Raw genomic sequence first — 22,930 nt, forward strand, 5'->3', positions numbered from 1 at the left:
TGTTTTCAGTAATGTGTCAAGATGAGGACTGCAGGACTTTAAACCCAAGCAGTGTAACCTCGGAACCCAACCTTAGCTCTGATGGTACCATTGTCTCCCACGATTTAAGTTTTTTGTAATAGGCATGTAGAAATCTTTCTAAAATTATGGGATTCTGGATTTTCTTCCCCTCCTGTGGCACAAACATAAACCAAAAACATACCTAATCAACAGCTGGAATTGATATTTTCATCTTAATTGGGGGTTAAATATCAAATAAATCGTTCTATTTCACGTAATTTATGATATTCTAACTTTTCTAGTAGTTCATTTCAAACAGAATTTTTTAAATACTGGGAGAAAATAGTACCATGGTTGTTTTAAATGCATATGTGGGAAATTAACTAAAAATATTAAAAAGATCACTCACCTACTGTTGGCATTTATTTTTTACCCTTCAAACAACAACAATAATGTGAACAAATGAGACTATTTGTTCTCCTTTATCTTTGTTGGATTTTCCTCCCTGAAAATAAGGCCATTAATAAGGAAAATTTAGGTGTCTCAAGACAAATTATATGAAAACATTTTTTAAAGAAACAGTTTTATCAAAACAAGTTTGCATATAAAAAGTAAATACCAAATGAACTTATTAGGGGAGGATAGCCATTAGGCATGTTTTTATTATGCAATAATTTATCCATGAACACAGTCTATATTTCACAACCATATTACAGTGTTTTCCCCTGTCACTGGGAGTATTCATATGAGCTTAAATATTCATCAGTCTGGAAAGTTCCAGAACAAATTTTGCAGGATGTAGCAAGTTGAGTCAGGTTGGACTATAAGGTCCCTTCTAAAGTGAAGATTCTGTAATTTTCAACTTAGACAACTGAAGTAACTAAGGTCAGTGTCCTCATGAACCTGATTCCATGACAATGGTCCTGAGCAGTGGTGGCTGTCATGGGCTCTGGAGCCAGTCTCCCTGGTTTCGCTGTTGGACCTGACTGCTGATTACTTGTGTGATCGTGGGCTAATTATGTCTCCTGTCTGTACCCCAGTTTCCTCATCTGAAAAATGGAGATACTACTAATTTCATAAAGTTGTGGTGAGGAGTAACTGAGTTAAGGTAAGTAAAATGCTTAGAGTGGAAAATATTCTAAGATATAGAGTATTTACCAGTCTGAGATATCTCAGATGTGGTAAATATTCCGTATTATAGCTATGCTATTATTTTCAAAGAACAATGGGGCTAGATGGTTCATTTCACATGCACAGTCTTACCTGGTTTTTCTTCTTGTCTCCAACATGAAACGAATGATAGTCCATTCTGAGTTTAATTGAGGTGAAGTTAGGGCTCATATCTTGCCTAAAGGAAAGGAAATAAGGAAGAGAAGAGGAGAGGTATAATGAAGGGAACGAGGAATGTCTGAGGTTCATGGAGAGAATAAACTTTCCATGGGCCTAGTGAAACTGGGAATGAAAATATCAAAGGGGGAGGAAAAAAGGCCTCTGGTATACATTCTCATCACACACACATGCACACACACTCCTTAGAAAATAAATTACTGGTCTGTCTGCATTTTAAAGTTTCCACTTAGCACAAGTATTTGGTTCTGATATTGACCTATGACTTCAATTTGGCAGTTCAAGCCCACAAATTTGCCCTGAGACCCTGCTAAATGTCAATTGCTATGGTAGCAAACTTGCTGTCCTGCGGTACTCGGCCTGGAAGAAGTCTAAGTCTGATAGGCAGACACGTCATCTTCATCAGTGTGGCAAGTGTGACCTCAGAGGAGGCCACCTGAGCTGGACTACAAAGATAGGGAAGGCTTCCAGGAAGAGGTGACAGCTTAAATTAGACTTGAAGCAGGTGTCAAAGTAAGTCAAACAGAATAAAACAAAACCCCAAGAAAATTAGACTAAGAAATATTTTAATTCCTTCCATGAACTCTGAAAATAGGCAGACGTAGGCTTGAACCTTGGCCTTGCAACTTATTAGCTATGTGACTTTGGGCAAGTTACTTAAACTCTCTGAACGTCACTCTAGCCATCTCTGAGACAGAGTCTCTATCTCACTGTGTTGTTCTAAGAGTAAAGGAAATAATGTATCAATAGCTCCCATGCCTGTGCCTCACAAATGGGCCGTGTGCAGGCTTATTTTGAATATCTGTAGCATTGAATCACTCATGCTGAAGCATAATGAAAGAGAAAGTCATAATTTGTTTAATTTAGAGTAGGAAATAATGACAAGGAAAGCCAAAAGTAGTACTATAAGTCCATGTGTCCCTTCTTGCCAGAGCCACTAGTTCGGAGCCAGGATAAAGAGTTGGCCAAAGTCCACTACATTCTATCTAATGATATGCCTGGTGGAGGGAGGCAAGGCTCTTGGCAACTCACTTTGTCTAGCACCCTCCTGTTACAATACAAACCTCAAGCCCAGTGTTTTTCAACCTTCTTTTATCTCACAGCATACTTGACCCCATTAGTTAAACTTTGCAACGCACTTAAATTATGTTGATCAAAAAAAAAAAAATAGAATATAGTCACTATGCTTTCACCTTCTTTTGAAAATAATTTTAATTAATGATCTTTAAAAATTTTCGCAGCACACCTAATATCCTCTCATAGCACACTGGTTGAAAATCACTGTTCTAGCCCAAAGTGAAAATTCAAAGAACAATCAGCCAGCTCCACCTTCTCAATAACTATGACATTTAAACCATCCACAAAAGTTAAATGCAAATTATTGATCTGTTTATTATTATAGCACCTTCTGTAATTTCACCTCAACATAAAGATGAAGCGAGACAGGCCTGCAAATCAGCCTGTGTAGCTGCTCTGTCTTTGCTGTTCCTAATGCATATTGCAACTTACAAGGTGGTTCTGTTCTCATTTACAAATGAAGAATCCAAGGCACAATTGGTGACTTAGCAAAGGTCATGTGGCTCCTAAGTGGGGAGCCAGGAGAAGGCAGATCTGTGTGGCTGTAGAGATGCTCTCGACACCCAGGCTAGTGTACTTCCTAACCGAGGAGCAGGGGAGGGAAGAAAGTGCCACGTGTGGACAAGGAGCTTCCGCATCCCCCAGAGACTAGGCAAGGCCATCATCTTCCTTCTGCCTCTGTAATGTTGCTACTACAATGTTGTAATACTGGGAAATGTTTTGGTAAGTCAGGAAGTTTCCCAGAAAAAAGAAGAGAAAGGGCCACCCAAAATGGGAGAGGAAAAGACTAATTGGAATTCTTCAGAAGTGAGTGAAATGAAGACTCTAACGTGGATGGGGCTGTTCTAACCCAACAGTGGGCACAGTCATGTTTCTGTTTTGCAAATGATCCAAGATGCTGATGCAGTCTTCTACAAAAGCAGAATAGTTCTCTGGTTGCAAGGAGGTGTATGAACATCTTCAGTGGAGTGGAACACTTCTTTTAAAAAAAGGTAGACATAAAAATTCAGAAATCTTGGTTCAAATCCTACCTGTGCCACTTAACAGCTGTGTGATTTAACCTCTCTGAGCCTTGTCTACTTTATCTTCTAAGTAAAATTAATAGTTTTCACTTCACTTTTAAAATCTTTAAAATGGAGATAATATCTACCTCATAGGATGGGTGTGAGGATGAAATCAGGATAAAAGATAGTAGTAGGAAATATAATATTTCCAAAGTTACCTATTCTTATTGTTAGTATTTTCATTAACCACATTACAGCCTTCTTACATAAAGGGTCTGGATGTAGTAAATGATCAATAAATGGCAGCTATTACTGCTTCCAGGGCACATTTTTTGTATTGGTGCTGGTCTACTGGTGGAAATGAATGGACTGGAATGAAGAGAAATCCTCAGTCCTTGATAGCAAACAAATGCAAACACAAAAACAAAAACAACAATTAAAAAAAAAAAAAAGAAACAACGCAGAACTGAAAGGGACAGAGTCCTTGCCTGTGTTAGCTAATTTGTCACTAAAATTTGGTAATTAGAGATCTCTACAGTGCAAGTTTGGCCTTTAGAGATTTATTTATTTTATTGTTAAATCACAGCTGTGTACATTTGTGCAATCAAGGGGTACAATGTGCTGGTTTCATATACAATCTGAAATATTCTCATCAAACTGTTCAACGTAGCCTTCATGGCATTTTCTTAGTTATTGTATGTAGACATTTGTATTCAGTATTTAGTAGGTTTCACCTGTACCCATTCTAAGATGCACCACAGGTGTGGCCCCACCCATTACCCTCCCTCCACCCTAACCTCCCCGCTCCCTTCCCCTTCCTTGGCCCTTTCTTCATAGTCTTGTGCTATAGTTGGGTTATAGCCTTCATGTAAAAGCTATAATATAGCTTCATAGTAGGGCTGAGTACATTGGATACTTTTTTTTCCATTCCTGAGATACTTTGCTAAGAAGAATATGTTCCAGCTCCATCCATGTAAACATAAAAGAGGTAAAGTCTCCATCTTTCTTTAAGGCTGCATAATATTCCATGGTGTACATGTACCACAATTTGCTAGTCCATTCGTGGGTTGATAGGCACTTGGGCTTCTTCCATGACTTAGCAATTATGAATTGGGCTACAATAAACATTCTGGTACAGATGTCTTTGTTATATTGTGATTTTTGGTCTTCTGGGTATAAACCTAGTAAAGGAATTATAGGATCAAATGGCAGGTCTATTTTTAGGTCTCTAAGTATTCTCCAAACATCCTTCCAGAAGGAACGTATGAGTGTGCATTCCCACCAGCAGTGTAGAAGTGTGCCCTTTTCTCCACATGCACGCCAACATCTCTGGTTTTGGGATTTTGTTATGTGGGCTACTCTTACTGGGGTTAGGTGATATCTCAAAGTAGTTTTGATTTGCATTTCTCTGATGATTAAGGATGATGAGCTTTTTTCCCTGTGTTTGTAGATCGTGCATCTGTCTTTTTTAGAGAAGTTTCTCTTCAAGTCCTTTGCTCACACTGAGATGGGATCACTTGTTCTTTTCTTGCTAATACCTTTGAGTTCTCTGTGGATTCTGGTTACTAAACCTTTATCGGAGGAATAGCCTGAAAATATTTTCTCCCATTCTGAGGGCTGTCTGCTTGCTTTATTACTATGTTCTTGGCTGTGCAGAAGCTTTTTAGTTTGATCAGGTCCCAGTAATGTATTTTTGATACTGCTTTAATTGCCTGGGGAGTCCTCCTCATAAAATATTCACCCAGGCTGATTCTTCAAGAGTTTTCCCTATACTTTCTTCAATTATTTTTATCGTTTCATGTCTTAAGTTTAAATCTTTTATCCAGTGAGAGTCTATCTTAGTTAATGGAGAAAGGCGTGGGTCCAGTTTCAGTCTTTTACAGATCGCCAACCAGTTCACCCAGCACCATTTGTTAAATAGGGAATCTTTTCCCCACTGAATGTTTTTAACTGGCTTGTCAAAGATCAAATAACAGTAAGTAGCTGGATTCATCTCTTGGTTTTTGTGTTCTGTTCCAGACATCTACTTCTCTGTTTTTGTGCCAGTACCATGCTGTTTTGATCACTATCGATTTATAGTACAGTCTGAGGTCTGGTGGTGTGATTCCTCCTGCTTTGTCTTCATTTCTGAGTAATGTTTTGGCTATTCGAGGTTTTTTTCTGATTCCATATAAAACGAAGTATTATTTTTTCAAGATCTTTAAAATATGACAATGGAGCTTTGATAGGAATTGCATTAAAATTATATATTGCTTTTGGTAGTATAGACATTTTAACAATGTTGATTCTTCCCAGCCATGAGCATGGTATGTTTTTCCATTTGTTAACATCTTCAGCTACTTCTTTTCTTAAAGTTTCATAGTTCTCTTTGTAGAGGTCTTTCTGGTCCTTTGTTAGGTATACTCCCAAATATTTCATCTTCTTTGGCACTACTGTGAAGGGAATAGAATCCTTGACTGTTTTTTCCAGCTTGGTTATTGTTGGTATATATAAAGGCTACAGATTTATGGGTGTTGATTTTGTAGCCTGAGACATTGCTGTATTCCTTGATCACATCTAAAAGTTTTGTAGTAGAGTCCCTAGTGTTTTCCAGACATACGATCATGTCATATGCAAAGAGTGAAAGTTTGATTCTTTTTGACCCTATGTGGATATGCTTGATCGCCTTTTCTTCCCTAATTGCAATGGCTAAAACTTCCATACAATGTTAAAGAGCAATGGAGACAATGGGCAACCTTGTCTGGTTCCTGATCTGAGTGGAAAGGATTCCAATTTAACTCCATTCAATATGATATTGGCTGTGGGTTTGCTGTAGATGGCCTCTATTAGTTTAAGAAATGTCCCTTCTATACCAATTTTCTTAAGTGTTCTGATCATGAAGGGATGCTGGATATTATCAAAAGCTTTTTCTTCATCAACTGAGAGAATCATATGGTCTTTATTTTTTAGTTTGTTTATGTGCTGAATTACATTTATAGATTTATGTATTTTGAACCAGCCTTGAGAGCCTGGGATAAATCCCACTTGGTCATGGTGTATAATTTTTTTGATGTGTTGTTGGATTCTGTTTGTTAGGATCTTAATGAGTATTTTTGCATAAATATTCATTAGTTATATTGGTCTATAATTTTCTTTTCTTGTTGGGTCTTTCCCTGGTTTAGGAATCAAGGTGATGTTTGCTTCGTAGAATGTGTTGGGTAGTATTCCTTCTTTTTCTATATTTTGGAAGAGGTTTAGTAATATAGGTACTAGTTCTTTTTTAAAGGTTTGGTAGAATTCTGATGCAAAGCCAAATGGTCCTGGGCTTTACTTTTTAGGAAGATTTTGTATAGTTGATTCTATTTCAGAACTTGATATGGGCCTGTTCAACATTTCCACTTCATTCTGCTTAAGTCTTGGTAGGTGGTGTACTTCCAAGTATTGGTGATTTCTTTCAGATTTTCATATTTCTGAGAGTAAGTTTCTCGTAATATTCATTAAGGATTTTTTGAATCTGAGGGGTCTGTTGTTATTTCATTGTTACCATTTCTGATTGATGAAATTAGAGATTTTACTCTTTTTTTCCTGGTTAGGTTGGCCCAAGGTTTATCTATTTTATTGACCTTTTCAAAAAACCAACTTTTGGATTTATTGATCTGTTGTATCTTTTGTTTTGAATTTCATTTAATTCTGCTCTGATTTTGGTTATTTATTTTCTTCTGCTGGGTTTGGGCTTGGAATGTTTTTCCTTCTCCAGTTGCTTGAGATGTCCCGTTAAGTTATTAACTTCCTCTCTTTCCATTTTCTTGAGGAAAGCTTGCAGTGCCATAAATTTCCCTCTTAGGAAATTTGCAGTATTCCAGAGGTTCTGATAATTCGTGTCTTCATTGTTGTTTTGTTCCAAAAATTTGGTGATTTCCTCCTTAGTCTCCTCTATAACCCATCTATTTTTCAGCATAAGGTTATTTAGGTTCCATGTTCTTGTATGGGTATGCAGATTCCTGTTGTTATTGAGTTCAACTGTTATTCCATGGTGGTCTGAGAAGACGCAAGGGATAATTTCTATTTTTTAAAATTTTCTGAGGTTAGATTTGTGGCCTAGGATGTAGTCGATTTTGGAGTATGTTCCATGGGGTGATGAGAAGAATGTGTATTCAGTTTTGTTGAGATAAAATGTTCTGTAGATGTCTGTTAAGTCCAGATGTTAAGTGGTTAAGTTTAAATCTAAGATTTCTTTGCTTAGCTTCTTTTTGTAGGATCTATCTAGCACTGCTAAAGGGGTGTTAAAATCTCCAACTACTATGGAACTGGAGGAAATCAAGTTGCTCATGTCTGTTAGAGTTTCTCTTATAAATTGAGGTGCGTTCTGGTTGGGTGCATAAATATTAATAATTGAAATCTCATCATATTGAGTATTACCTTTAACAAATATGAAGTGTCCATCCTTATCCTTCCTTATTTTGGTTGGTTTAAAGCCTATTGCGTCTGTGAACAGGATTGCAATGAGTGCTTTTTTCTGGTTTTCATTTGCCTGGAGTATAGATGACCATCCCTTCACCTTGAGTCTATATTTGTCTTTTAATGTAAGATGTGATTCTTGTATGCAACAGATATCTTGCTTGAGTTTTTGTATCCAGTCAGCCAAGCTGTGCTTCTTTAGAGGACAATTTAAACCATTCACATTAATTGAGAATATTGATAAGCCTTTTGAGAGTCTGGTGGACATTTTTAATCCTTTTGCGACCGTGGAAGTTGGAATTTGATCAAAATTTTCTGGGTGGATTTACTTTTGTGGTGGAGGATTACACTGGTCTTTATGGAGGATAGGTCCGAGAATATCCTGGAGAGCTGGTTTAGTTGTGGCAAATTTCTTCAACATGTGAATGTCGTTAAAGTATTTAATTTCTCCATCATAAATGAAACTCAGTTTAGCTGAGTACAGGATCCTGTGTTGAAAGTTACTTTGTTTTAGGAGATTAAAATTCGATGACCATCCTGTTCTAGCTTGAAAGGTTTCAGCAGAGAGATCTGCAGTTATTCTAATATTCTTCCCCTTGTAGGTGATGATTTTCTTTCATCTGGCAGCTTTCAGAATTTTCTCCTTCATATTAACTTTAGTGAAATTGATTATGATGTGTCTGGGAGATGTCTTATTTGGGTTGAGTCCTGCTGGAGTTCTGAAACTGCCTGCTATATGAATTTCAGAATCTCCTGGCATGTCTGGAAAGTTCTCCTTCATAATCTCATGGAGAAGAGACTCTGTGAAGCTACTTCATCACTTTCGGGGATACCTATAAGAAAAATATTGGTTTTCTTTGAATTATCCCAGAGTTCTCTGAGAGAGTGATCTGGTTTTGCCCTCCATTTCTCTTCCTCTCTGAGAGTTTGGGAGCATTCGAAAGCTTTGTCTTCAATGTCAGAAATCCTTTCTTCTGCTTGCTCCATTCTGTTACTGAGGGATTCTACTGTGTTTCTCAGTTCTTTGAGGGCTGTAACTTCTTGTCTCATGTGTCAAAATCTTTGGTCATTTGGTCTTTGAATTGTTGAATTCTTGAGACATCTTTTGGGTTACTGCTTGGAATTCTAATTCGATCTTATTTGCTATCCAGATTCTGAATTTGATTTCTGACATCTCAGCTATTTGTTTGTGCATGGGGTTTTGTGCTGTTTCTGCCCCATTGATCCTTGGGGGAGTTGATCTACACTGATTATTCATATTGCCAGAGTATTTCCTTTGATTTCATCTCATGATTTTTTTTCATTGCCTCTGGCCGTCCTCGGAGTTGGGGTGGTGTCTCTCCGAGATTACACCCGGGGGTATCACTCTATTGTTGCTGGATCTTTGTAGGGATTGACCCTGTGTAGCTCTTCTGGGGCTGCCCCAGCCATGGAGTTCTGGTTGTGGGAGCAGCTTCAGAGTGTGACAACCCCAATCCAGCAACAGGGTGGGGGGCGGTGCACACTGTTCTGGGAGTGCCTGTAACCCAGTGACTTTGGCACAGAGGGCCCAAGGCTCCAGCAGTCTCTGGCCCGGAGAAGGGCTCCACGCAGAGGCAGGGAGGGCTCTGGATGGCACTCGGCTACCAGAGTCCCTGGCCAGGTGAGCAGGCAGTGTGGAGGCAGAGAGGGTACAGGAGGGAGGATGCGGGGTTGCGTGGCTCCCGGTGTTCCTGATTATGGCGGGGGGAGGCCGGATAGGCAGGGTAGTGGGTCCCTGCGCAGATCTTACTGGCATGTGGGAGAGCACAGCTCTTCAGCTCTTACTGGGATGTGGGAGAGCACAGCTCTTCCGGAGGTCCAGGAAGGGGCGCAGCTCTTACCGGTGTCTGGGAGGGTGCCGATCATGGGTCCCAGCACAGCTCTCCCTGGGTTTCAGGAGGGTGCAGCTCTTCTGGAAGTCCAGTAGGGTCCCTGCGCAGCTCTTACTAGGGTCTGGGAGGGTGCTGATCATAGGTCCTGGTGCAGCTCTTCCGGAGGTCCGGGGCCACCTTTAGAGATTTTTTTCCCCCTTCTTTTCTTATTGTTTTCTTTTGTTTATAGAAAAGTCCATTTTGAAGATTCCAGTCTTTACTGAGCCAAGGAAGAAAAGAAAAAAAAAATTAAACATTTATTCCTTTAATTAGTCTTTCTTTGTAAAAGAAAAGAATTTGTTTCAGGTTCTTCCCTGCACTCATCTCTGAAGAATTCCAGTTAGTACTTCCCTCTCCCTCTGGGGTGATGTTTTATCTGTGTCTATGGCAGAGGGAAAACAGGAAATGGATACCACAAGGGTGATGAGGACAGAATTTAGACCACTCTACAGAAAGAGGGAAGATTCAGGGAGAGGCCAAGGCTGTTGGTGCAGTTTTCCTGCTCACAGTGGAGCTCCTCTGCTGTTCCCTTGTCCATCAAGCATTCTAATGTAGCTCAACCCATTATGTGGCCAAACTGCCAAACCACTGCTCTGCGGTGAGATGGAGCTCAGGATAGTCAGCTTGAGAAACAGCATGAGGGCTCCTGAGGTGCCACAGCCCTGTGACTAGGCAGGCTGCCTTGGATGGAAAGCGTGATTGTCTGCAAGGAATGTTCCACATAGTGGGTCACCTCACCTGTGAGCAGAGTCCAAGGGGGAATGACAATGTGAAGACATACATAGGACATGGGAGGTGTGCCGGGATGAGCCAATGTGGATGCGAGGCTCACAATTTATTTATGTATTTATTTATTTATTTTGAGACAGAGTCTCACTATGTCGCTTCACAGCTCACAGCAACCTCAAACTCTGGGATTAAGTGATTCTTTTGCCTCATCCTCCTGAGTAGCTGGGACTACAGGTGTCCACCACAACAACCAGCTATTTTTTGGTTGCAGCTGTCATTGTTGTTTAGCAAGCCTGGGCCAGGCTTGAACCCACCAGCCTCGGTGTATGTGGCTGGCACCCTGCTAACTGAGCTACAGGTGCTGAGCCAGAGGCTCATAATTTATATCTACATGTTGATCTATCTCTCTACCTGCCCACCTGTGTGTGCAGTTGTGTTTTATTGTGGGGTGGAATGGGATAAGGTAGGCTCAGGAACTGTATTAGTCAGGGCTGTCCAGAGACACAGAACCAATAGGAGATACATCTGTATCAGCATTGATATCAATATTGATAGATATAATAACAGGGTATTTATTAGGGGAATTGGCTCATATGATCATGGAGACTGAGAAGTCCATTGACAGGCCACCCGCAAGCTGGAGACCCTAGGATGCCGATAGTGGGAGACCAATGGTGTAACTCAGTCTGAGGCCAAAGTTGTGAGAGCCGAGGAGCTACCTGTATAAGTTCTGGAGTTTGTGGGCCAGAGATCCTGGAGCTCTGTTATCCAAGGATAGGAGGAGAGGAGTGTCCCAGCGCCAGGAGAGAGAGGAGAAATCACCTTTCCTATGTCTGTCTGTTTGTTCTGTCCAGGCCCATAGCTGACTGGATGGTGCCCACCACTGGAGGTGGGTCTCCCCGCCCAGTCCACACACTCACAGGCCAGCCTCACAGACACACCCAGAAATAATGCTTTACCAGCTCTCCAGGGAACCATCACAGGGATACTGATATTCTTATTTGTATCAATATTTTTTTTGACATTATTATTTTTAAACCTACCTAGAATTCGTACCTATTCCTCTAGACAATTTACTTTTAGGGAGACTATCTTTTTGACTGGAAAACTATCTTTTTGATTGTAAGAGTAGAGATAAAGGAAGGGGCTCATGGAGGGGAGGAGAAATAGACTTTAGTATCACAGTGGCAGCCAGCACGTTAAGAGCAGGGTTTACGTGAAAAGGTTTTCTTTGATGGGGCTGGGACCAAAAGGCTTTAAGAGCAATGATACAGAGTTTTCTATTTCCCTTTCCTATGGTACAAGTCTTCATGTTATTCCCAAATCCCCAGTAAAGTTTTGTCACCCTCTATGGCTGGAGACAGCTGTGTTGTTGGAATAAAAGGAGAAGCTGGTGTCCACATGGGACAGATGAGGAACAAGAAGGTGAGGTGAGGAGATGACAAGAGTTGATTTGCAGCAATCCCCAAGATGAAGCTCTGAGCTATTAGAGCCTCAGTCATCTTCCACAGAGCCTCAGAAGTTTCAAGGAGAAAAGGGTGGACATCTCTTGGTCACACAGAATGGGGTTCAGATTATTTGAGGGAGAAGCGTTGGATTGACATGTGCCATTGGGGTGCCCTACAGTACACAGACCTACTTTTCAGGCTTAGGGAAGCCCCTGATGTCTGAGTCTCTCTGAGACCTAGAACTGCCTCCACTATGGGAGTCAGATGGGTCAGGGAACTATTCTCCTAGCCTCCTGCCCTGGAGTGGGCATGTGGCCCAGGCTTGGCCAGTCACCACCTACCTGGAGTTTTGAAATGGAAGTTTGTGAACCAAAGAAGAGGTGAGCAGTGGAGAATCTACTCTGGAGAGTGGGATAGGTGGGTGAGGACAGCTAACACCTCTAGTTTTCTGGGTCAGGAGAGAGAGTAGGGTTGGTGATAATTCTTAGCTTAGTATCTCTGAGAAGCACATGACAAAATGGGATTAGAGCTGCTGGAGATTTATTAGGGAAATTGGCTCTGGAGAATAATGATGAAGGAAGTAGGAGTCAGGGGAGAGAGCTGTTAGGCTGAGAGATGGGTCTGACCACTGTGAAAGGAGAAAGGGAAGGAAAGATTGGCGCAAATGGTTCAGATGCAGCATGATTCCATTGGCTTGGCCTATGGAAAGTCTCTAAGCAGCAGCTGCTATATTTATTGCCTATTGCTGCCATACCAAATCACCAGAAACAACACTGTTTTCCCCCTAATTAATAGTAACATAATTTTTTTATAGCCTCTTAGTTTGCTTATGTCTTATGAAAACCAGTACTCACTCCCTGCTTTTCCCCTATCTTCCTATACCACCACCCTCAACAAACCACCTTGGAATTTTTTCCCTATGCTTTATTGAGCTGTCGTTCACAAATATAAATGTGCTATTTAATGTATACAATTTGATGGTGAGATATACATATGAGGGGAGATGCTGGTCAAGGGGTACAACGTTGAACAAAGTTTCAGTTCTGCAAGATGACCAAGTTCTGGAGAGCTAATGTCCAACAATGTAAGTACAATTATTCAACATTACATTATAAATCTGACACTTGCTCGGAGAGCAGGTCCTAAGTGTCTTTACTACACCAATAAAACAAAAAAGAGAACCATGTAGGGTGATGGAAATGCTAATTAGCTTGATCATGATGAACAACGCAAACCTATTCGCTTATAATTCCAGAGGCCAGAAGCTTGATAGTGCTAGAATCAAGAAGTTGACAGGTCAGGTTCCTTTGGGGGGCTTCAGGAAGCTGGGCCTGGCCATTTTCAGCTTCTAGAGATTGCCAGTGTGTCCCGGTCTGAGGATGTATTGCTCTGGTCTCTGCTTCTGTCATTTCCTCTCCTCCCTCCCCTCTGACCTCCTGCTCCCTCTTATAAGGATGTTTGTCATTCCATCGGGACCACCGGGGTAGTCCAGACTTCTCTCCACATCTCAGGATCAGGTATGCAAAGTCTCCTTTGTTATACAAAACAACATCCACACATTCTGGGGATTAGCATGTGAACATCTTTGGGATGAACATCTCAGCTGCCCTTTACAGGAACCCTGCTTTGGGCAGGAATGGGCCAGCACTGGTGTCCCCGTCCCTGAGAGGCTCCATCACTGTCTGTCCACTGCCCTGGGGGAAGCATGGCCTCAGTGGTGAGTGACAGCTCTCAGTCAACTCTGTTCCCTCTGGTAAGTTCTCTTGAAGGAGAGCTGAGGGCCACAACTCCATGGACACCACATCATGTATCTGGTCTCCTGTGCTGGTGACAAGACTGCAAGGTCTTGTGTCCAGTATTTGTTCTCATCATCAGCAGTGCCCTCTATTTGTGCTTCTGTGGTAGGATTTGTACTTTGGTTCTGGACATCAAGACCCTTTTTTCTTCTGTCTGTCTTGAAAACTTTCTTCTCAAAAACTTCTTGGTGTTTCTGTCAGCTCCGTGGTCACCTTTTAATAAATTTCTTTTTTGCTTAACTCAACAGGAATCTCTGTAACTGATCACTGTTTCTCTGTATTTCCTCTTTCTTTCTTTCTTTCTTTTTTTTTTTTTAAATAAAATCCTTTTCCCAAGCTTCAGAAAATGCCCACAAGGCTGGAGACTAAATTTTCCAGCCTTCCTACAGTCAGACACAGCTATGGGACTAAATTCTCATTGAGTAGACATGAGCAGAAGTGAGGTGTATACCTCCTACATCATTTCTTCAAAAGAAACTCATTTGCACTCCCCTTCCTCCTTTTCCTCCTCTGATTGGCTCAGTATGTATGTGGCTTTGGGGGCAGGAGATAAGAGCAGCATTTGCAGAGATGACAGGGCAGCCAGAGCGACAGAACCAGGCTCCCTGGATGACCTCATGGAGCTGAACCATCAACCTGCACTACAGTGCCTGGGTTCTTCTAGACTGATACATGAGAGAGAAATAACTCTACATGGATTGAGCCACCTATATCTCTTTCTAAAGCCACAAAACATTCCGTGTTTAGTATAACCTACTGAAAACTAATCAGTTATTCTGTCTAATAGCCCATTAATCCAGAAAGAGGAACCAGGACTGATTTCAGTGCCTCAGGCAAAGGGAGGGGAGGAAAGTTGTCTCAAAAGTTGGGGATGAGGGCAGTAAAATTCCAGTAGTCATATTTAAGAACGAGAATTTGTTAGCCTATGACATGTAGGAGGGTAAGACAACATTTTTGGGATTTAAGTAGCCACTGCCACTAAATAGCATGGACAGATCACAAGGACTCTGGGGTGGGGTGGTGACTACTAACAGTCAGGAGTGGCTTACCTAAAGAAAATAACAAGCTCAAGTCACTAAATCTTCAGCTCAAGGCTCAGTATGAAAAAAAAAGGGGGGAATCATATATAACTATGCTAAAATAATCTCTTGCAGCAGGGCCAAAATAGCTGCAAACCAAATGCAATGGTTAATTCTGAAGTTTGCTTTGATCTGTTGAATTCTCAGCCTTGCCAGTAGAACATTGAACATAAAAATGTGGAACCCTGGAAACTGAAATGAGGATCTCTAGAAGGATTGAGAGACATCAGAGCATTTTGATCCCCCAACTCCCAATGAGTCTGGAGCTCTCTGTGTTTGTGTGTGTGCATGGGAGGGGTCACAGAGGAACGTGTGTCTATAGGTCACAGTTCAGGAGTTCTCATAAAGAAGCTGGCAGGAGTTCTTACAAAGAATTCTAGTGAATTTTAGCAGCATAAGGAGGAAACAGTCTCAGCCTATGTCCTGATGAACATCAACTAACTGAAGAGTCTGTTCTTTCTTATTTGAAACCCTGTAGTAACCTCTCTGAGGTCTTAGTCTACAAGGAAATGTCAATTCTTTATTTCCACATTTTCAACATCCTTCATTGTCCCCAGTGCTATAATTAAAATGGCAGCTATGGCTAGACGCCTGTGGCTCAGTGGCTAGTGCGCTGGCCACATACACCAGAGCTGGCACAGCTGGCGGGTTCAAATGTGGCCTGGGCCTGCCAAACAACAATGACAACAACAACAACAACAGCAACAACAAAAATAGCCTGGCATTGTGGCATGTGCCTGTAGTCTTAGCTACTTGGGAGGCTGAGGCAAGAGAATTGCTTAAGCCAAGAGTTTGATGTTGCTGTGACTTGTGATGCAACAGGACTCTATAGAGGGTGACATAGTGAGACTCTGTCTCAAAAAAAAAAAAAAAAAATGCCAGCCATGCCTGTGTGTGTGTGTAGGGGACATTTATAAAGTCAAATATCCCGGAAAAGACTTTAGAGAAAGAAAGAATTTTTTTCTTATTTTTTATTAGCAAAAATGACTGTGGGTATGAATGGATGATGGAATGCTGGGTCAAGGAGGTTGAGAGCAAATATTCAAACTGAAGAGAACTTGGGAGAAGAGTGATGTTCCAAGAGTTTCTCTACATTCTACCCAAAGAGTTAATCAAACCCATCTAACATTTATGAGAAAATTGCACAGATTAGTGTCATATTAAATAGTGGAAGCATAGGAGTTTTGTATCCCTGTGTCACTTTTTGATTTGACTGGAGCAGAACATGGATGGTTCTTAGGATGCACAGTGGATTACTGAAAACTTAATCAGCTGATGACTATAATTGCAGTTTCTAGTCCTGACAAAGTCTCCCTACTAAAGGAAATTGTTAGAGCCTATATGTGTGGTTACCACTTTTGTTTATTGTTTTTTCTCGATCCCAAGGATTGGCAGACTTTTACTGTACAAGGCCAGATAGTATATATTATAGGCTCTGCAGACCATATGGCCTCTGTCATATCTGCTCAACTCTGCCAGTGTAGCATGAAAGCAGCTATAGGCCATGCATAAACAAATGGGCATGGCTGTGTGCCAATAAAACTCTATTTACAAAAATAGGCACTAAGTCCTCCAGTAGTAACATTCAAATCTAGTACTCAGATCTTGGTTTCTAATATCAGTTGCCAATAAAAGAAGCTTGGGCTCCTTAGAGAAATGGCTGAGTCTAGGACTGGGGTAAGAAATATACAAGATGATCTTCTAGCATCTTTTAGTGCCAAAAATAAAGAAGTAGTCAAAACATAACAAAACAATGCCACCAACAAACATGTATGTGCAAATACACACGTATTGATGGGGGTACGTCAAATAGCACAGGAGACTCCTAAAAAAGCTCCCAATGGCCAAAGCTGAAATAATTTGAACAATAAAATAGGGTAGCATTGGATTATAATGCTAAGTACAAAGTAAATATACATGAGTCCATACTGACACAGATAAATGATTAAACAAATTGATACATGGGACGACAACATTATACAGTGGGGAAAAGAATCCCTATTCAATAAAAGGTGCTGGGACAACTGGATAGCCACATGTAGAAGGATCCATACCTCTCATCAGTCATAAAAATTAATTCAAGATGGATAAAGGACTTAAATATAAGGCATGAAACCATAAGAATTCTAGAAGAAAATGTTGGAAAAACTCTTCCAGATATTGGTCTAGGCAAAGAATGTATGAAGAAGATCCCAATGGCAATCAAAGCAACAACAAAAATAAATAAACGGGACATGATTAAATTTAAAAGTTTCTGCACAGCCAAGGAAATAACCAATACAGCAAGTGGACAACATATAGAAGGGGAGAAAATATTTGAAAGGTAGACATCTGATAAAGGAATAATGACCAGAATCTACAAAGGACTCAATAAAATTAGCAAGAAAAAAAAAGCAAGAAAACATACCAAACAACTCCATGAAAAAGGAAGCAAAAACATGCACAGAAGCTTTACAAAAGAAGATCGACAAATGGCCAACAAACATAAAAAAATGAATGTCACTAGTCATCAGGAAAATACAAATTAAAACCATGATGAGATACCATGTATCACTTACTTATGTTAGAATAGTTATTATTAAAAAGGCCCAAAACAATAGATGCTGGTGGGGATGCAGAAAGAGGACTTCTTATATGCTGTAGGTGGGATTGCAGATTTTAGTACAATCTCAATAGAAAACAGTATTGTGATATGTCAAAGAACTAAAAGTAGACCTACCATTTGATCCAGTAATCATACTACTGGGTATTTATCCAAACAAAAGAAGTCATTTTATCAAAAAGACACCTCCACTCAAGTGTTTCTTGCAGCACAGTTCATAATTGCAAAGATGCGGAACCAACCCAAGTATCCATCATTCCATGAGTGGATTAACAAAATGTGGCATATGTACACCACTGAATGCTACTCAGCCATGAGTAGCCATTAAGGCCTTTTGCAACAATTTGGCTAGAACTGGAGACCATTATCCTAAGTGAAGAATGGAAAGACAAACACCACGTGTATTCACTATGGAATGAACCAATGAGCACACATGTGCATGGAGGGAAGTAAATCTCAACAGAAAAGCAGGGGGGAGAGGAGAAGAGGGGATGGTGAAGACCTACCTCTAATGGGTACAATGAACACTATCTGGGTGACAGGCACACTTATAATTGTGTCTCAAGCATTATAAGAGCAATCATGTAACCAAAACTATTAGTACTTCCTTAATACTTTGAAATAAAAAATAAAAAGTTCATCAAACTGTAATTCTCAGGACAGTGTTTTGTAAATGATAATTACATAAGTAACCTTTTATATTTCATTATCTATAAATACTGTGTTACATTCCGAAAATATAGTCTGTTTAGCAATAAAGAATTTTGTCAACAGCAAATAAAAAATGGAAAGAAAAGACAAATCTCACATGCAGAAGAATTCCAAATATATTACATACCTATCCCAAGTGTACCCTAGTGTATACATGTCCTAAGTGTGGTCTATGCATAGCGACTTCTCACCAAAGAATATAGTGAGAAAAGGCAGACAAAAGTCACCTTACGGTAGAGAAAACTGACACACGCTCTGTTGGTCAAGTGAGTGAGGTCAATATGAGCAGTCATACATCATGTTGATAATATATACCCTTGATATATGTGATGAAAATGGCACATCTGTGGTCTCCCCACCCCAAATCCATAATACCACTCCAATCACAAGAACAATATTAGATAGATTCTAGTAGAGGAACATCGTGCCTGACCACTATTCCTCAATACTGCCAAGGTCATCAAAAACAAGGAAAATGTGAGAACCTTTCATAGTTCAGAGGAGCCTATGGATACTTGACAACTAAATGTAATGTGATATTCTGGATGGCGTCCTGGAACACAAAAAGAACATTTGGTAAAAATAGCATGGATGGAAAGAGGCATACCAGAACTGTGGGGTGGCGTGGTTAATACTAGCAATCAGGGGTGGCTTAAATAAAGAAAATATCAAACACAAATTACTAAATTCTCAGCTCAAGTCTCAGTTAGAAAAAAAAAAAAAGGAATCATATATAACTATGCTAAAATAATCTCTTGCAGCAGGGCCAAAATAGCTGCAAACCAAATGCAATGGTTAATTCCAAAGTTTGCTTTCATCTGTTGAATTCTCCGCCTTGCCAGAGGAATGCTGAATGTAAAAAGGATTATTTAGTAATGGTATATCAATATTGGTTTATTAATTATAACAACTGTACCGTACTAATGTAAGATGTTAATAATAGAAGCGAATTGTGTGTATATGAAAACTCTCTGTGCTATCTGTTCAATTTTTCTATAAATATAACACTATTCTAAAAGTTAAAGTCTATTAATAAAAATAAAAAGGCAGTAAGACAGATTTTACCTTCCGACTCTAGTTTGCTGACCCTAGTTCTGCCCTATCAAACAAAGAAAATACTCAAATTTACTTTCACTTGATGGGAATAGAATACCCTCATTATTTTCTCTCATAGTTATAGCAAATTTCAGGCTTTATATCACAATATTGTCATAAGCATATTGAATATTCCATTATACGATAAAACATCATAGGACCATAGTTTCACTAGATTGATGACATCACGATGATGGGATTTGAAAGCAGAAATTAAGGAGTATTCTAAATGCCTGAAGAAGATGCGAGTCTGAAAGGACTAGAGAAATAGACGCCATAAGAGCACAGCAAGGAGTCTATTACTTCAGTGAAGTTTCCAGAAATCTGATAACTCAGGGATATTGGAATATCTTCTTCAAAGGGAATGATAGGTTGGTCAACATTGCAGCCCCTATCTACTGAAAACAAGGACACTTTGGAGATCTTTGAATTTTGCAGATAGTATTTTTCACTGGAGTGTGTTGTTCTGGCCTGAAAAGTTGCTTTGGATCCTGTAGGTTGCAAGGAATAATAACAGTTCATTATCTTGGTTAATCATTTATTGTATGACTACACAGGGGAAAGTAAGAAAATCCAGAAAAAGTCAAAATAACCCAAGCTAAGCGACAAAAGAACTAAAACATTATTGCTATTTAGGATGCAATGGAAACTCTTGTAATAACATCTACTGATTTAGCTGTTGTCTCTAGCAGTTGGCCACGCTCATAATTCAGGTCTTCCATTCTGTTATCTCTTCTCATCTTTTTCCCTAGAACTAATTCTTTACTCTCTCTCTTAGCTTCTGTTTCTGTTCCTGTTACTACTACAATTGAATAACTATTTTTAATCTCCTCTATTTATCTCAAGATTTCTATTTACTCACAGCTTCTCCTACCACCCAGTTTTTGCTTACTGCCTTCTTTTACTGTGTTTATTTCTTGGCCTCTCCAGTCGGCTGACTCTCTCTGAATGTTTCACATTCAGTCTCCCAAAAAGCTTCTCATTGGACTCAGTTCCTGTCCAATCTCCTTTTATGGCAGCACTCTTGTGCTGGACTCCTACATAGGCCCATAGGGAATTTACAGATGGCCAACATGCCCAGCCCCGGTCCAATCGGCTTTGTCTATGCCTGTGACGTCAAATGACACAAACATGGCCTACTGCAGAGTCTTGCAGCAGAGGCTGTGACTGTGGCAGGCACTCAAATCCATCTCAGAATGGGGATGTTGTAGCCAGTAGTTTTGCTGCCTGTCCAGAACATCTACTTTCTCATTTTGACTAAGAAGGACCTGGGCTTTTAATATCTTAGAGTTAAGGGTAAAAAATGAAAACACCTGGTGATTTCAAGTTAGAAAGTTTGGACTATGAGTAAGGTACTTTGGGAAGGGGCTGATCATCAGAATCTTCCTGTTCCTTGTTCTCTGCTGATTCATGTAAGGTTTTCCTCACAGTGGGTATTCCTGGTTTATAGTGGGAATACAAGTAGGTTCTGAAGAAAAAGAAAGCAGTGGCTCTAAACCCTGCCAATAAGTCTGCCACTGGTCGCCACCCAGGAGGTGGTGTATAGAATTGAGTCCAGTGGGATGTTTTGTTAGTCCCTTCCTGGGCTGGGTTCTGGGTACAATGGCCAACTTCTTGTTGCTCTTGATTTTATTTATTTATTTATTTATTTATTGTTAAAAAAAAATTAACTTGAACTTGGTCACTATGTTTCTGCTCATAGAAACCTGCTTATCAAGACCTGAGGACCTGTCTGTCTGATTTTTGATTCCCAGCACTCAATCTACAGGCCTCCTCAGCCTGCACAGCACAGACCACCGAGCTCTCTGCAAGAAAAAGTCCTCAAAGCACGTCCTTTGGATTTTCTCTGTCTCACTGCCTATCACAGCCAGCTGCTATCAGTCCCTGGGTTCAATCTCTCCTGAATTATATGAAATTCTCTCCTTAATCATTCAATGTGAGAAGAAGAAAAACATTCTTCTGATCTATATTGGGGTGGGGCTGGGAGCTTTACGATTTCTTTTTCAAAACAAGTGAATTTCGCCAATAGTTCCCTTATCCCTTTGGACACGCCTTGCCTGTTGTGCAACATTATGACACTTTATGACAACATTAAGAGAATAGCGAATGGAATCTTCTAACAAGAACCATTCACCTTACCTCTTATTTTGTTCATAATTCTGAAATCCAAGATCTATGAAATTTAAAGCATAAACTTCTCAGCCAAGAGGCTTTCAAACAATTTTTAGTTACTGTATTTAGTTTTGAACATACAATTCAGACACAGAAAGACTGGGTGAAGTGAAAAATATCCCCAGAGACTCAGAAATCATGTCTCCAAACAGCAGTCATCTGTTTTATTTTTTTTCCAAAATAAAAAGAGTATCGTAAAAAGATTAATTAAAGTTAATAGCTAAGAAAATATCAACCTAAGTGATGTACATAGCTTCAACACCCAGTTTCATTTTGTTGTAAGGAACCATATATTTTATTGGACAAGCACACAAAAAGCCTGTCATATTATTCATCACCCCTAGAAGCAGGTCATAGAGCAGCAAAGTAATGTCGCTAACAAGAAGTGGTTTTCTGTAGTAGACAGCAATTCTTACCCTGTCATGGATTTATCTTATTATTGACAGCAAATTTGGCTGACATTGACCAGAACAGATGCTTTACCCAGCCCCATTCCAGAGCTTGGACATGAAATAGGCTTATACCACACTTAATGTCAGTCACATATTTCCTCCACTCAAAGTCACATCCTTCTTCTGATCTGAATGATTAAAGAGGACATTTTAAACACAGACATTTCTATGCTTTATTGTAGAATGGTTTGTAAGTACTATTTTGCCATGCCAACACTTGTTACGAGGAGAAAACAGCAACAACTTCAATATAATTAAAGGAAGCAGTATTCATTATAACAATTGAGGTCTAACATTGGCCACCAGACATTTTTTTGTGGCTGGCTAACTTTCTACTTACTTGATTCAGATAAACACCAGGTCAATTAGTACAGGAATTTGCTGAGCTCACAAATGATGCCATAAGGAGTTGGCATTGTACTTTACGAGTTCTGTTATTTATGTCATCTTTTGAAGATACGTAGCATCAAAAAGCTTAATGTGAATTCCATTTCTTTAAAGTCACTTGAGCAATGAGCTACCAATGAGAATCTGGGCATGTATAAAGAAGTGGCAACCAGTGAAAGTTATGTGAGTAATTGAGCAGAGAGTAGGATGTGTCCCCGCAGTGAGCAAGTGCCTGGCTGGAAGCTGCCAAGATGGGGAGCTTGCTTGGGGTCAGTGGAGGGGCTGATGCAGCAGAGACAACTCCAGAAAAGATGACATCCACCACCAAGGCCATTTGCATGGTGGTTCGATTAGGAACAGAGTCCACCTTAGTCCATCCACCTTCAGAGGATGAAGAAATGGGGCCTCCTGAAAAGAAAAGCCAACCTTTCTAGCAACCATCAAATATGACCATGGAACTTGAGTCAATGCTTCTCTGTCTGCCTGTATACCACTTATCACCATCGCTTTACCCAGTTACCGCCTACTCCTCTCTCAGTCCCCAGTTTAAACATCACTTCCTGTGTTAAGGTTGCCTTTTCTCCTTGTATTTTTCCTTCATAGCATTTTCATAATTTATAATCATATGTTATTTGAGGGTCATTTTGATTTATTGTTTTTGGTTATCTCCTAACCAAACTGGAATTTAATCATTCAATAAAT

At 40.0% G+C, this 22,930-nt stretch overlaps 1 long non-coding RNA gene across 1 annotated transcript; it reads left to right on the plus strand.

Moving 5' to 3' along the window:
- Positions 1 to 770: 770 nt before the first annotated feature.
- On the plus strand, positions 771 to 21,373 carry LOC128589065 (uncharacterized). The gene is made up of 3 exons (XR_008380838.1): positions 771 to 885; positions 1,041 to 1,108; positions 20,920 to 21,373. It is a non-coding gene; the product is annotated as an uncharacterized LOC128589065 (long non-coding RNA).
- The last annotated feature ends 1,557 nt before the right edge of the window (positions 21,374 to 22,930 follow it).

Source organism: Nycticebus coucang, chromosome 1 (genome assembly GCF_027406575.1).
Source record: "Nycticebus coucang isolate mNycCou1 chromosome 1, mNycCou1.pri, whole genome shotgun sequence".
Lineage (NCBI taxonomy): Eukaryota > Metazoa > Chordata > Mammalia > Primates > Lorisidae > Nycticebus > Nycticebus coucang.